This window comes from Sus scrofa, chromosome X (genome assembly GCF_054392235.1).
Source record: "Sus scrofa isolate SSC_HxYL_T2T_F1_AM1 chromosome X, Sscrofa_HxYL_maternal_Yorkshire_Landrace_v2.0, whole genome shotgun sequence".
Classification (NCBI taxonomy): Eukaryota; Metazoa; Chordata; class Mammalia; order Artiodactyla; family Suidae; genus Sus; species Sus scrofa.
Window position 1 is genome coordinate 9,508,857 of NC_139401.1, and position 15,049 is coordinate 9,523,905.

The 15,049-nt window shown below is 50.7% G+C and overlaps 1 protein-coding gene across 4 annotated transcripts in view; it reads left to right on the top strand.

Moving 5' to 3' along the window:
* The window catches only part of TBL1X (transducin beta like 1 X-linked), a 245,118-nt gene that overhangs the window by 196,709 nt on the left and 33,360 nt on the right, over positions 1-15,049 (top strand). The window lies entirely within an intron of this gene.

Sequence of the window (15,049 nt, forward strand, 5' to 3'; positions counted from 1 at the left end):
CCATCCGCAAGGGGCAGACGCCGTCGAAGAGGCCCTGAAGGCTCGTTGGACTGGCGTTCCTGCTCTAACGTTGGGGGTGGTAGGAAGAAGCCGCAGAGATGGCTCCTGTTTCCTTCTTTAGCTGAGATGAAACAGCCACTTCCAAGGTGCCTGTGTCCAAAGTTCACACAACCGTATGTTTAAGATCCGCCTGCTCTGAAATTCTAATGTGACCTTAAAAGTGTCGGGCTTTGATGTGTTTTATTTCCTGCCAACTCGAATTCCCTTCCTTCCTTCCAGCCTGCAGAGCGAGGCATCTGGACAGTCAGACAAAACACGGTCCTTTCTCGCCCACGTGTCTCAATGTCTTCTATGCACCTCTTCAATGCCCTTGTCCCCGCGGTGACATGCTTTGCTTTTCTTCCCACATCTGTGTCGGTAGCTGGTGTCATGATCCCTCTGCACATCTGGATGTCCATCCCACCCCCAGTCTGGGTGTCCATCCCTCCCCTCCCCTCCCAAGTCTCGGTGTCCACCCCCCACCCACCATCTGGGGGGTCCATCCCTCCCCTCTCCACCCCAACCCCCCCTCCCCAGGTCTGCGTGTCCATCCCTCACCACCACCACCCCCCGCACAGCCTGGGTGTCCGTCCCCCCATCCCGAGTCTGGTGTCCACTTCCAGCCTCTTCATTGCCTTCCATGCTGCTATTTTGGGGTGTTTGTTTCGGCCACGGCTGTGGGATGTGGAAGTTCTGGGACCAGGGATTCAGTGACAATGCTGAATCCTTAACCCACTGATCTACCAGGGAGCTCTCCTGTTTTGTTTTTTTCTTTTTTTTTTTTTTTTTTTTTTGGTCTTTTTGTCTTTGTTGTTGTTGTTGCTATTTCTTGGGCCTCTCCAGCGGCATATGGAGGTTCCCAGGCTAGGGGTCTAATCGGAGCTGTAGCCACCGGCCTACGCCAGAGCCACAGCAACGCGGGATCCGAGCCGCGTCTGCAACCTACACCACAGCTCACGGCAACGCCGGATCGTTAACCCACTGAGCAAGGGCAGGGATCGAACCCGCAACCTCATGGTTCCTAGTCGGATTCGTTAACCACTGCGCCACAGCAGGAACTTCAGCTCTCCTGTTTTGGATGTATGTCTCCCATGCATTCTGTCATGGCATCCCACACCTATTACCAGGGCCATTCCCTGACCACTGCCTCTACCCTCCAGAGAAAAGCTTCCTCTGCCCCATGGTCTTATCCCAGTTTAGTATAGAAACGTCAGGAGTTCCCACTGTGGCTCAGCAGGTTAAGGACCCGGTGTTGTCTCTGTGAGGATGAAGGGCTGATCCCTGGCCTTGCTCAGTGGGTTAGAGGCCCGTCGTTCCCGCACGCTGCAGTGTAGGTCACAGATGCGGCTCGGAGCAGGTACTGCCGTGGCTGTGGCATAGGCCCTGGCTGCAGCTCTGATTCCACCCCTGGCCTGGGAGTTCCCATATGCTGCAGGTGCAGCCATTTAAAAAAAAAAAAGGAAAAAAGATGGGTAGACACAGAAACGCCAGCATCACATTCACCTGTTCTCCAGAGTATCCTTCCTAGGAGCTCCATCTTTAGTCCCCTCGTCCTGACGTCTCCAACAGCCAGGCACCCCCCTGTATCTTTGTGTTACTTCTGTCCCCGCGGCTTTGCTGTAGTGACAGTGGCTCCCGCTTATACAGCCAGGCATGACTCTAAGGACTTGACCGATAAAACAGTTACCCCCTAAGGAGTGGGTACAGCTGCCTCCAGCACTGACAGGTGAGACACCCAAGGCTTGAGAGGGTACCAGCTTGGCCACGTCACACTGCCAGGAAGTCATAGAGCTAGGATTCAAAAACGGGCCCTCAGACTTCAGAATCTTCCATTTAAACGATTTTTCTTGATGCTTAATGTAGTGAAATTGATGTATTTTCTGACATTTAAACTCCATCTTCCTAGAATAAACCCCACTCGGCCTGGACATTTTGTCCTCTTCAGATGTCAGTGGTGTCCCTGAATGCTCTTTGTTCCCACCGTGGTTTACTCGTGTTTATTTTACCACGAAAAGCGAGGCTGTGCTCTTCCTGTTTGAATGTGCGCATCGGCTTTACTTTTTAGGGTGACACCAGCCTCATGAAACGAGATGGGGACTCCACACCTGCTTTGCTCAGACCCCGTCTCCTGAGTTAGGGGTCTCCTCTAGATGCATCTGTAAAAGAGAGAGAACACTTAGTCTCTGTTCCAGTGACTCGTTTCTCTCTGTGTGTGTTGCAAAAGCAGCCATCCAAAATACATCGTTCTCTTGTGTCCCGGGGGGGTTGAGGATCCAGCATGGTCACAGCTATGGCACAGGTTCAATCCCTGGCCTGGGAATTGCCCCATGCCACAGGCATGGCCAAAAAAGGAAGAAGAAGAAGAAAAGGAAAATGAGAATAGCTGTGTGTCAATAAAACTTTATTTACAAAACAGGCTGGGGGCCAGATGTGGCCCACAGGATCTGCCTTGCAGACTCTTGTCCGAGACCGCAGAAATTCTTTCCCTCCCGGAAACCTGGAGCCCGGCCTGTGTGGTGTGTGCTCATTCCCTGCCTCCTTCGAAGCTTGTGTAGCTCCCCCGCTTATGTAAATCCCCGGCTCTAGCTGGATTTCCCCTCCTCAGTTCTTTCGCACCCTCTGCATCAGTTTTTGCCATACTTGCATACACCTAAAAGTATTTGGTTAATATTTACTACCATTTTTCTTAAGGTGAAGCAGTGACTTTTTCCTAAATTTTCAAATAGACCTGTCCATGTGTTTGCCTGATGCACATTAAAATAAATAGTCATTAGATTTTCAAATATTTGCTCCTGTGCCATGTGAATTATCTTAGGTCCCATTGGAGAATGGGTGTCATCTCGGGATCAGAACAGTTGCCATGATTTTCGGTTCTATAACTGTCTCTCGATGGCTTGTCTCTTGGGTGGTGGCACTGCCCCAGGTGCCAGGGCTGAAAGGACAAGGGGCGTCTGTCCCAGAAGCTGATAAATGTTGGAGGTGCATGCCAAGGAGCACAGGAGAGGTGCAGAGAGAAGGAGACCCTTGGGCTGGACTGCTCGGCAAAGGAGGAAGATCGTTTGGAAGCAACATCAGGAGCCTGAGTTCACACCACGAGGCACAGCAAAGCCCAGTGTGTTTAGGAAGGAGGGACAAAGGCGACAGGATGAGAGGGCAGAGGAGGAAATACTGGCACACTGGGTTGGCAGAGGAGAAAATACTGGCACTTGGACGCCAGGCTGTCCAAGGGGGACCCACTGATTCGTTTTTGAAGGTAAATCTGGAGACCACGTGAGTAAAGGATGACACATCTGCTCAGAGAAGCTTGAGAATCAACCACAGTGCTGGCTGTGGAGACCACTGAGCCATCGCAGGAAATGCTTGTATTGTATTAAGAACGAACAGGGGTGCAGAATTCTAGGACCATAACAATTACAGGTAATAATGAATTTGCCCAGGAAAGAGCAACTGCAGGAAGCCCTCCCGTGTGACAACGGCTGTTGTGTTGGGTGTATAATGTGTGACTTATTATCCCTAACCTTCCAATTGCTTTCTCTCTTTTCCCCCCAAGTCATATGATAGTTTTTAGTGTTCCTTTTTTCTTCTCTTTCTTCTTCTTCTTGCTTTTTTTTCTTTTTCGGCCACACCTGCTGCCTATGGAAGGTCTCAGGCCAGGGATCAGGTTGGAGCCACAGCTGTGACCTTTGCCACCACAGCTGCTGCAACGCTGGATCCTCAACCCACTGCAGCAGCGCAGGAATTGAACCCACACCTCCACAGAGACAACTCGGATTGTTAACCCACTGCGCCCTAGCAGGAACTCCATTTTTGGTGTGTTTTGTTGTTGTTGTTTTAAAGATTTTTATTTTTTTCTACTATACTTGGTTTACCGTGTTCTGCCAATTTCTGCTGTGCAGCAAAGTGACCCTGTCATACATGGGTATATATGCCTTCTTTGGAACTCCGTTTTTTCACTGTAACTTTGGGTGGTGCTGTCCCCACTGTCAATCTCCAGGTTGGCAGCCTCGCTCATCTTGCACCACTCGCACAGCTGTCGAATCCAAAAGTCACGAGGGTTCCGCGCTGTCGGGGCAGTGGTGCCAGGAGGAGCTGGAGCTGAGGTCTGGGCGAGCAGCCCCGTCTCCAGACCCTGGGAGCTGCCTGCCGGGAGGAAGTAGCAGCCTTGCTTTAGAAGCTGACTAGTGTCCTCTTCTCCCACGTTTAGGGGGCGTTGAAAGCCTGGTCAGGGGCCTGCGCTTGCCTCACCCCCCACCCTGAGGTCCACGCTGGATGTGAGAAGGGAAACCCTGTTTTAACGCGGTCCTGCTGGTATTTCTTGGGGGCACCGTCCGAGACGCTTGTGCATTTGACATGAAATCCAGTGTCACGGCGGCTGAGCGAGAACAGGTCTGCGGCACAGAAAGCCGCGCTGCCCGCGGGCGGTTTTCTGTGGCAACATTTCAGAGAATGAGGGCAGAAGGCAAGGGCTGGGTCTTGAGGATGTTTCTTTTTTTAAGATAAACACATGGAAATGTTAAGTGGATCAGAATGTGTGCAGTGATGCAGACGCCGCGATCCGAAAGAACCTCAGCACGCGTGGGTGCTTTTTCCCGTGGATGAACCTGGAGGTTCCAGTTAGGAACTGCTCCTCGGGCAGAAAATGTAATCCTCGGGTGAGACTAATCCATCCCTTCCAAAGAGAAGTGAGCCGATGATAAATGAGCCTCGCAAAAATGAGAGCGCGATTCCTTATTCTTCCGCCTTTTCTGTTTGCAGCTTCTATCGTGTGTGCGCGCACGCGTGCGTGTGTATGTGTGTGTGTGTGTGTGTGTGTTCTCCTGTTTGATTCATTTGATCCAGCTACCACATCACCACTCCCGGCCTCCCTTCCATCTTTATTTTTATTGGTACCCTCCCCGCCCCCACCCTGAGTCACCCTGTCCCCACCTGGAAAGGAAAGCGGGCAGCTGTCCAGGCAGCGGCAGTTCTCTGGGGGAAGGAAACCTTTATGATCCAGGAAGCACAGGAGATGCTGCACTGGCTTCGCCAGCACGGGGATGCTCCAGAGCCAAGGAAGTGCTGCGTGGACACCAGCAGTCCACCGTCTTGGGTTCAGAATGACGCCGTTGTCCAATCCCTTCTCCATAGCCAGGTGGACTGGATGAGTGCGTTGGCCAGGGGCAGCTTGGCATTCATGAATCGTCGAGCTGGACCGGTGGCCAGAGTGGGTGACCTGTCTCTCTCACAAGGCAGCTTTGGCGGGTGCACGGAAACCACATCCCAAACCCGCCAGCCGCGCGCTCGAGCATCTGTGTCTTCAGTTCCTGTCCGGCAGGGGGCGTGCCTGCCTGGCACTCCTGCCACCTTGTAAAGACATCGTCTCCGTTCCCTTCTCTCTATTTCTCAGCATTCTGACCGTGCACAGGATAAGGTTTCTGAGGCCCTGGGGGCATGGCGAGGCCCCTTGCTGCGGGAATTGTAAATGACAGATTCTTCTTTCAGGGGCCTTAATCGTTCTGTGTCGTCACTCACTCACCTCCATGAGTTAAGATCTTGTGTGTCTTACAACCACTATGGAAAACAGGGTGGAGGTGCCTCAGAAAACTAAATACAGAACTACCATGTGACCCAGCAGTCCCTCTTTGGGGCATATATCCAGACAAAACTTCCCTTGAAACAGCATATGCACCCATATGTTCACTGAAGCATATTCACAATAGCCAAGACATGGAAACAACCTAAATGTCCATCGTCAGATGAATGGAATAAGATGTGATGTATATACACGAGGGAATACTACTCAGCCATCAAAAAGAACAAAATAGGGAGTTCCTGTCATGGCGCAGTGGTTAATGATCCAACTAGGAACCATGAGGTTGCGAGTTCGGTCCCTGCCCTTGCTCAGTGGATTAATGATCCGGCGTTGCCGTGAGCTGTGGTGTAGGTCACAGACGCGGCTCAGATCCCGCGTTGCTGTGGCTCTGGCGTAGGCTGGCAGCTACAGCTCTGATTCGACCCCTAGCCTGGGAACCTCCATATGCCGCGGGAGCGGCCCAAGAAATAGCAAAAAGACAAATAAGATAAAATAAAATGCCACATCTTTAAAAAAAAAAAAAAAAAAGAACAAAATAGTGCTATTTGCAGCAACATGGGTGGAACAAGAGACTCTCCTACGAAGTGAAATGTCAGAAAGAGAAGGACAAATACCATATGCTATCACTTCTATCTAGAATCTAGTATAAGGCACAAATGAACCTTTCCACAGAAAAGAAACTCACGGACTTGGAGAACAGACTTGTGGTTGCCAAGGGAGAGGGGAAGGGAGTGGGTCAGACTCAGAATCTGGGTTAATATATGCAAGCTATTGTATTTAAGTGGATAAGCAATGCGATCCTGCTGTGTAGCACCGGGAACTGTATCCAGTCCCTCATGATGGAGCAGGATGGAGGATCATGTGAGAAAAAGAATGTATGTATGTATGTGTGACTGGGTCACTGGGCTGTACAGTAGAAAACTGACAGAACACTGTAAACCAGCAATCATGGAAAAAATAAAAATCATTTACAGTAAGATAAAATCCTGTGGGTTTGACTGAGACAGTGAGGTCATTCTTTCCTCGATGTAGACTTTGAGACTGGAAAGGGACCTCGGAGGCCCCCTCATTCCACCTGCTCGTTGGTCATGGAGGCAGGTGAGGGCCGGCTCGGCCTCGGGCACCTGGCGAAGTGCCCTCTCCATCAGCAAAAGGAACCCGCACCAAACTCCACCACCGCCTCTGCTCTTGTCTCCTCCACCACCGCCTCTGCTCCTGTTTGTTTGCTGTCCCTTGTTCCTGACACAGGTCTCTTTATACAGTTCACCGTTTGCTTTTTCACACGGAAACCATTTAGCTAAGTTTTCAAAATGTAGACCTCATTTGCAACGTATTTTGTTGGAAATTGACATATAAATGGTGTTACCTGATGAGATGATTTTCCTCCTTTTGAAGAGTGCTGCCATGTGGAATCATTTAGAGGTTTCCGAACACGTTTCAGCAGTCTGTGGTGTGTGGGTTCAGAGCATGCACTTGCTCTGATGGCCACTCGCTGGCCTTTTGCTGTCAGGGAATCTCTTAACGGCTCTGTGACTCAAGTTCCTGCATCTGTAAGAGGGATTTTTTTTTTTTTTTAATTGAAGTGTAGTCGGTTTACTGTTGTGTTAATTTCTGCTGCTCAGCAAAGTGATTCAGTTATAGGTGTAGACCGTCTGCTTTTAATATGCGTTTCACTTTGTGGCTCAGGGGTAACGAACCTCACTGGCATCCATGAGGATGCAGGTCTGATCCCTGACCTCACTCAGTGGGTTAAGGATCCTGCGTTACCGTGAACTGTGGTGTAGGTCTCAGACACGGCTCGGATCTGGCATTGCTGTGGCTGTGGTGTAGGCTGGCAGCTACAGCTCTGATTAGACCCCTAGCCTGGGAACCTCCATATGCCACGGGTGCAGCCCTAGAAAAGCAAAAATAAATAAATAAATAATTCTTCTTAAATAATGTGATTGTTGTTTAACGCTACCAGGCCATCTTTGGTGTTCTAAGACTGTTCCTTGTGTGACCATCATTTTCGTCTAAAAGCTGTTTTCCTTCTCTTGGGCCATTGTACCTCAATCCTTTGTTCCTGTCCTTCCTGCGGTCTTTTATTCTGAAAATAATGAGGCCTCAGTTTCATGCACCTTTTTTTTTTTTTTTGGGGGGGGGGCCTTTTTGCCTTTTCTAGGGTTGCTCCTGTGACATACACCACAGCTTACGGCAACGCCAGATCCTTAACCCACCGAGCAAGGCCAGGGATCGAACCCGCAACCTCATGGTTCCTAGTTGGATTCGTTAACCACTGCGCCACGATGGGAACTCCTCATGCTCTTTCTCATCACCCTTCCTTCATAGCCGCCTCTCCCCGTCTCTTGGCCGTTGTGTCAATCCACCTCGAGCCCCAGCGGCTGTGCGGAGAGCGTGCTCTGTGTTCTAAAGTCCATCAAGGTGGGCTTCTGCCTTCGAGGAGCCTCAGTCTGCTGAGGAGCCCCGAGGTGAGCGGGCACGCGGGGAGAGCTGCCCTGTGCTCCGCACAGGGCCGGGCCCGGACGGCTTCCGTGGAGGAAGGATGCCTGGCGGTGGCCGTGGGGACTGAGCAGGGGCAGTGCTGCTGCCCGGGGAATTGAGCGGCAGGGTGCGTCAGCCTCCCACTGTCCGCACCGGGCACCGGGTCCTTCTTTGGCTTGGAGAGCCATCCTGAGCAGCCTCCGTGAACCAGGTGCCAGTAGCCCCACGTATAAACGCCCTGTGACAGGCAAAAGTATTTCTAGGAGTTCCTGTTGTGGCTCAGTGGGTTTTGAACCCAACTAGTGATCCATGAGGATGCGGATTCGATCCCTGCCCTCGCTCAGTGGGTTAAGGATCCGGCGTTGCTGTGAGCTGAGGTGGAGGTCACAGATGTGGCTCAGATCTGGCGTGGCTGTGGCTGCAGTGTAGGCTGGCAGCTGCAGCTCCAGTTCAACCCCTAGCCTGGGAACTTCCATGTGCTGCAGGTGCAGCCCTAAAAAAGCAAATACATAATTAAATAAATTCCAGGAGTTCCCGTCGTGGCGCAGTGGTTAACGAATCCGACTAGGAACCATGAGGTTGCGGGTTCGGTCCCTGCCCTTGCTCAGTGGGTTAACGATCCAGTGTTGCCGTGAGCTGTGGTGTAGGTCGCAAACGCCACTTGGATCCCACGTTGCTGTGGCTCTGCTGTAGGCCGGCAGCTACAGCTCCGATTCGACCCCTAGCCTGGGAACCTCCATATGCCGTAGGAGCGGCCCAAGAAATAGCAAAAAGACAAAAACAAACAAACAAACAAACAAACAAACAAAAAAACCAAAAAAAAAAAAAGAATAAATAAATTCCAGATTCTGCCCAGTGTCTTCCTCTGGAGCCCAAAGTCCCTCTCACTTGAAGAACCACAAACCGCTGTTCTAGACCAAGAGTCCAGACTACAGCAACGGCACCGAGGTGAGGCGGTGAGAGTTGGCCCAGGCTGAACACAGAGTGAGAGGGTCAAGGGCCATGCCCAGGCCTGTGAGCCCTAGGCTGCTTTTGAGGAGGGTGAGTACCAGGCTCCTGGTGGCGAATCAGCAGAGCTGCTGTGATGGTGTCATGCTCCACTGAATAGCACCTGTAGAGCTTGGGTGCTGCTGCCTGGCACAGAGGGAGCGCTCAGGAAATGCCAGGCGCTGCTGTTACTGCCCTTGCTTCAGACAGAGTAGAAGCAGAGCGTTTTAGAGTCTTCAGCTGCTGGAACAAAAATACCTCCAGGGAGTGGCTTAGGAAAGATAAACATGGGTTTCTCGCTGTTCTGGAAGCCGAGGAGCCCAAGGTGCCAGCAGATTTGCTGTGGCCTGGTACACAGCCGGGAATGTGTTGTGGGAAGAATTTTCGATTTACCTACAGATATAATTGTGGAGTAAATTTTTGCTCACGTTAAGTGTGTGTATCTTTGGGGGGGGTGCGTGTGTGCATGTGTTTAAGATCAGATTGGCACACTTTTCCTGTAAAGGAGCATGTGGTACATATCTTTGACTTTATGGGCCGTACTCAGCTTTGCCTTTGCAGTGTGGAAAAAGCCACAGACAGCACATCAACCCGTGAGCATGGCTGTATTCCACCAAAACTTTATTTGCACAACAGCAAGATCCTATCAGACAGCACAGGGACTATATCCAGTCTCTTGAAAGATAATATAAGAAAAGGAATGTGTAGGAGTTCCCGTTATGGCTCAGCGGTAATGAACCCGACTAGGATCCATGAGGATGCAGGTTCCATCATAGCCTCACTCAGCGGGTTACGGATGCAGCGTTGCTGTGAGCTGCAGGAGACGTGGCTCAGATCCCGCGTGGCAGTGGCTGTGACGGAGGCTGGCAGCTGCAGCTCCACTTCAACCCCTAGCTGGGGACTTCCATAGGCTGCCGGTGCGACCCTAAAAAGAAAAAAAACAAAAAGAAAACACAGACTTTATTTTCACACAGGCGGTGTGAGCCCCAGCTTGCCTGTCCCCGACCTAGACAGTTTTCATAGCGAGCCCACTGGCTTGGGGTGGCTGTCAGTATTTCAAGTATCAAGTCCATTAAATACTTAGTATAAGCGTCTGTGTTGAATACCTCAGTTCGGTGCCCTTGGTATTTGTTCCAGCTGAAAATGCAGAACCAACGAACGGCCCTGCGGCCGGAGTAGGACATGATCTGCTGAATAAGCACTGTTTGGAGGGTCAGGGAGGGATCATTTAGCAGGTTTTGCTGATGCATCAGGCCAACATGAACCGGGCAGGATGGTTCGCTGCACAGCTCAAATGGTGTGTGAAGCCGTTTGTGAAAGGGCTGTGGTTTAGTGGCTTTGCAAGAAACAAAGCATGTATTTGGTTTGTTGTAAATCTATTTTTATTGCCTAGTTGGAGGCACATTCATGCACTTGCTGCTCTCCTCTCTCACGAGACGAGAGCACCTTTCACCCCAGATGGAAAGGATTTTACCCTTCGAGGCCTTTTTTTAAATTTTTTGAAACATATCTTGTTTTTATTGACGTCTAGGTGCTTTACAATATTGTAGTTTCACGTGTACAGCAAAGTGATTTGATGACACGTCGGTATATATGTTGACATTCTTTTTTATCCTGTTCCATTATTATTCCAGTTCCTTGTGCTATACGGTAAATCCTTGTTCATCTGTTTGATATATTGTAGTGCATAGCTTTTAATCCCATTTTCCCAATTTATCCCTTCCCCCTGCCTTTCCCCTTTGGAAACCATAGTTTTGTTCTCTAAGTCTATGAATCTGTTTCTGTTTTGTAGATAAGTTCATTTGTGTCATACTGTAGATTCTACATATGAGTGATATTAGACGGTGTGTGTCTTTCTCTGTCTGACTGCTCTTGGGTCTGATCATCTCTAGGTCCCTCCTTGTTGCTGCAAATGGTATTACTTCATTCTTTTCATGGCTGAGTAATATTCCATTGTATATGTAGATTGCATCTTCGTTATCCATTCCTCCTTGAATAGACATTTAGGTTGCTTCCATGTCTTGGCTATTGTAAATTGTGCTGCTGTGAACACTGGGGTGCATGTATCTTTTTGATTTGTAGTTTTGTCTGGTTATATGCCCAGGAGCGGGATTGTGGGGTCACATGGCAACTCTACTTTTAGTTTTCTAAGGAACGCTCATACTGTTCTCCACAGCGGTCACACCAGTTTCCATTCACTCTAACCATGCAGAAGGGTTCCCTTTTCTTCACACCTTCTCCAGCATCTGTTATCTGTAGACTTTTTGATGATGGCCATTCGGACTAGTGTGAGGTGGTACCTCATTGTAGTTTTGATTTGCGTTTCTCTAATAATTAGCGATGTTGAACATCTTTTCATGGGCCTGCTGGCCATTTGCATGTCTTCCTTGGAGAAATGTCTATTTAGGTCTTCTGCCCATTGTTTTCCATTGGGTTGTTTGGTTTTTTGTTATTGAGCTGTGTGAGCTGTTTTTTATATTTTGGAAATGAATTCCTTGTCAGATGCATCATTTGCAAATATCTTCTCCCATATCATAGGTTGTCTTTTCATTTTGTTTGTGGTTTCCTTTGTTGTGCAAGAGATTATAAGTTTGATTAGGCTCCATGTGTTTATTTGCTTTTATTTCTATTACATTTGGACACTGATCTAAGAAAACCTTGGTACAATTTATGTCAGGGAATGGTCTCTTCTAGGAGTTTTATGGTGTCATGTCTTGTATTTAAGTCTTTAAGCCATCGTGAGTTGATTTTTGTGTCTGGTGCGAGAGTGGGTTCTAACTTGATTGATTTGCATGTGACTGGCCTACTTTCCCGACCTGCTTTTGCTCCCTGCTGAAGAGACTGTCGTTTTCCCCATTAGATGTTCTTGTTTCCTCTGTCGAAGGTGTGTGGGTTCATTTCTGGGCTCTCTATTCTGTCTCGTCCATCTGTATGTCTGTTTTTGTGCCGATACCATGCTGTTTTGATTATTGTAGCTTTGTTGTATTGTCTGCCATTTGGGAGGGTTATGCCTCCAGCTTCGTTCTTCTTCCCTAGGATTCCTTTGGCAATTCTGGCTATTTTATGGTTCCATGTAAATTTCAGGATTCTCTGTTCTAGTTCTGTGGGAAATGTCATGGGTGACTTGATAGGAATCACATTAAATTGGTAGGTTGCTTTGGAAGGTATCACTGAACTCTGTATCCTGCTCCCCTTTAACACCTTCCCACACCTGCCCTTGAGCCAGACGTGAGCATTTCTGTCGCTGACCTTCCATTCTTTGGTCCTGCTGATGTCTTGTTGAGCAGAGGGAGGGGTGCACAGAAAGCTGCGGAGGCCTAAAGGCACAGCAGTTGCAGCACTCTGGCAGGCTGCAAAGGCACATGCTCCTTAGCCCTGGACTGGGATTGGGGGGCAAGGGTGCTGGAGACTGGACCAGGCCTGGGGAGGCGCATCCCTTCTGGAGATGCCAGCCTTCCAGCTGTCAGTCAGTTGTTCAGGTCCCGGTTGGTTCCCCTGTAGAGCTTTATCCTGCTGAGTCATCGTTTTGCTCAGCGAGCGGGGCATTCCTTCTAGCCGACTGCTTTCAGCCCTCCTCTTTGCAGAAGCCTCAGGCTCCCACATCCGCCATTCGTCTTCACGGCTGCACCCCCTCCTTTCAACAGTCCTTCCCTGAGGATTGTCATCCGCATGTTCTAGAAATGGAATCTGCATCGAAGAGCAGAATCACGTGGAGAGAGAAAGTTATGCATCCAAACTGTATACTTAGCCTTTAACCCCCCCCCAAATAAAGAAAAAGAAAGACATTGAGAACATGTTCAAGCCCTGGGTTAGAAGCAGGTTTGCACCCTGTTCTTTGCAAGCTGCCTGTGCTGCCCCTGTGGTTGCTGTTGCTGAGAGCACCAGTGGTCTAGCTGGGCGTGGACACGGCATCCACGCAGAGCAGTGAAGAGCTTTGCTTCCTGTGGGTCAGGTCTTAGCATGAGCGAGGTGAAAAGGTGAACCCTGGCACCTCATCGTCAAGAGCTGAGATGCCAGCTCAACCTCTCATCGTATGTACGAACCTTGGACAGGTTGTCCTGCTTCTCTGACACTCGCCCTGCGCGTGTGCAAAAGAAAAACACCCACTCTGGGAATTCCCCTGTGGCTCCCTGGGTTAAGTACCCAGTGTTATCACTGCAGTGGCCCAGGTTGCTGCTGTGGTGCGGGTTCAAACCCTGGCCCAGCAACTTTCGCATGCTGCCGGTGCTGCTAAAAAACCCACAAAAAAAAACAAGCACACACACAAATACACCACCTCTGAACAGCTGCTGTGAGGATTGAGATATTGGACACACAGGTTTGGTTGAAGGTGGAAACGTAGTCAGGATTTACTGTATCTTGTGCACCTCGAGTAGCACTTCCACGGCCCAGTGTCGTTCTGGGGAGTAAATGAGTGGCTGGGGGCGTGAAAGAAACATGCTGCTGTGGACTGCATTTCGCCTCCCCTTCCCCCCAGAAAATGCACACGGCGAACCGTAATCCCCAGTGTGAGATGCGGAGGTGGAGCCTTTTGGAGGGAGGAGGCCCTCATGCGTGCGATTGGGGCCCTTGTAAACGAGGCCCCAGGGGGAGTTCCCGTTGTGGCTCAGTGGGATAAGAACCCGACTCGTGTCCATGAGGATGCAGGTGTGATCCCTGGCCTCACTGAGTGGGTTAAGGATCCAGGGTTGCCATGAGCGGGGGTGTAGGTCACAGATGCAGCTCGGATCCGGCGTGGCTGTGGCCTAGGCCGGCAGCTGCAGCTCCGATTCCGCCCCTACTCCGGGAACTTGTATATGCCACTGGTGCGGCCCTAAAAAGGCGGGGGGCAGACAGGGAGCTCTCCACCACGTGCAGTTATGGGGGAAAGACCATGTCTGTGGGCCAGGAAGTGTGGGCTCCCGCCAGTCGCTCAGTTTGCCTTGATCTTGCACTTTCCAGCCTTCAGAACTGGCGAACATGCTGCTTGCACTCCCTGGTCCGTGGTGTCTTGTTGTGGCTGCCTGAGTGGCCCAAGACAGAGCCCAGGAGCTTGATTCTCTCCCACAGTTGCTGTCAGTCACTGAGATGTGTTCGTCAGGAGCCTGGTCAGCAGTCAAAGCCGTGCTCGTGGAACTCTGTAGATGTTTCCAGGTGGAGTTTGCGGTGGGCTCAGAGTGGTGTCCTGCTGCCCGAATGCGGAGCTAGTGGCTAGGTTCAGTTACCCTCGAGCGATCAGGGGCTCCGGTCTGTAAAAGGGAGCAGAGGGCAGGGGTTGACTGCACGGGTTACAAGAGGCTGCACTGAATTCGAAGGGAGTTCCTAGAGCAGAGCCTGGTCACGTGTGGGTGCCGAGTACCGGCTGCCTGGTGTTGGGCTTATTGTTATTACTGCAGTGGGCGTAGGCCTGCCCTAGACCTCTGGGAGATCCCAGGAGGATAAGACAGGGCCTGCGGTGCGGTGCTCTGTCCCATCCGCGGGTGGAGACACGAGGGGAAGAGATGGTAGGAACCAGGTGAGTGGGGTTGTCACCGGGAAGAATTCCTAGGAGAGAAGGCTCCACTGTGGCCCAGAGTGGATACGGAGGAGTCCGTGAGATGGTCCTGCTGCATCACTAGCCTGGGATTTTTCTACTCTGCCCCTTGCTGGAGACCGAGGGAGAAAAGCTTGGGGATGAGCTTCTGTGTTGGGTGGCAGAGACCCAGGGCATAGGGTCATTGGTTCTGTTGTGGCGGGAGTGGGCGGGGGAAAGGAGGGCAGAGAGAGAACAAGTTCGAAGGAAAAGATGAGGCTGAATGTAAAGGGCCTTTGCTCCTGCCCTTCCCGAGGGGCCCTGTAGGGGGCGCCCCTCTGTGCAGTCTAACGTCCATGGTTACAGTCTGGAAGAAGAATATACAGGAATTCACAGCGGCTACGACCCTGCTCTTGACATGACGTCCATCAACTGCATATTCTGCCGATTCTTAATAACCGGGCCAGGGGAGTGGGCGG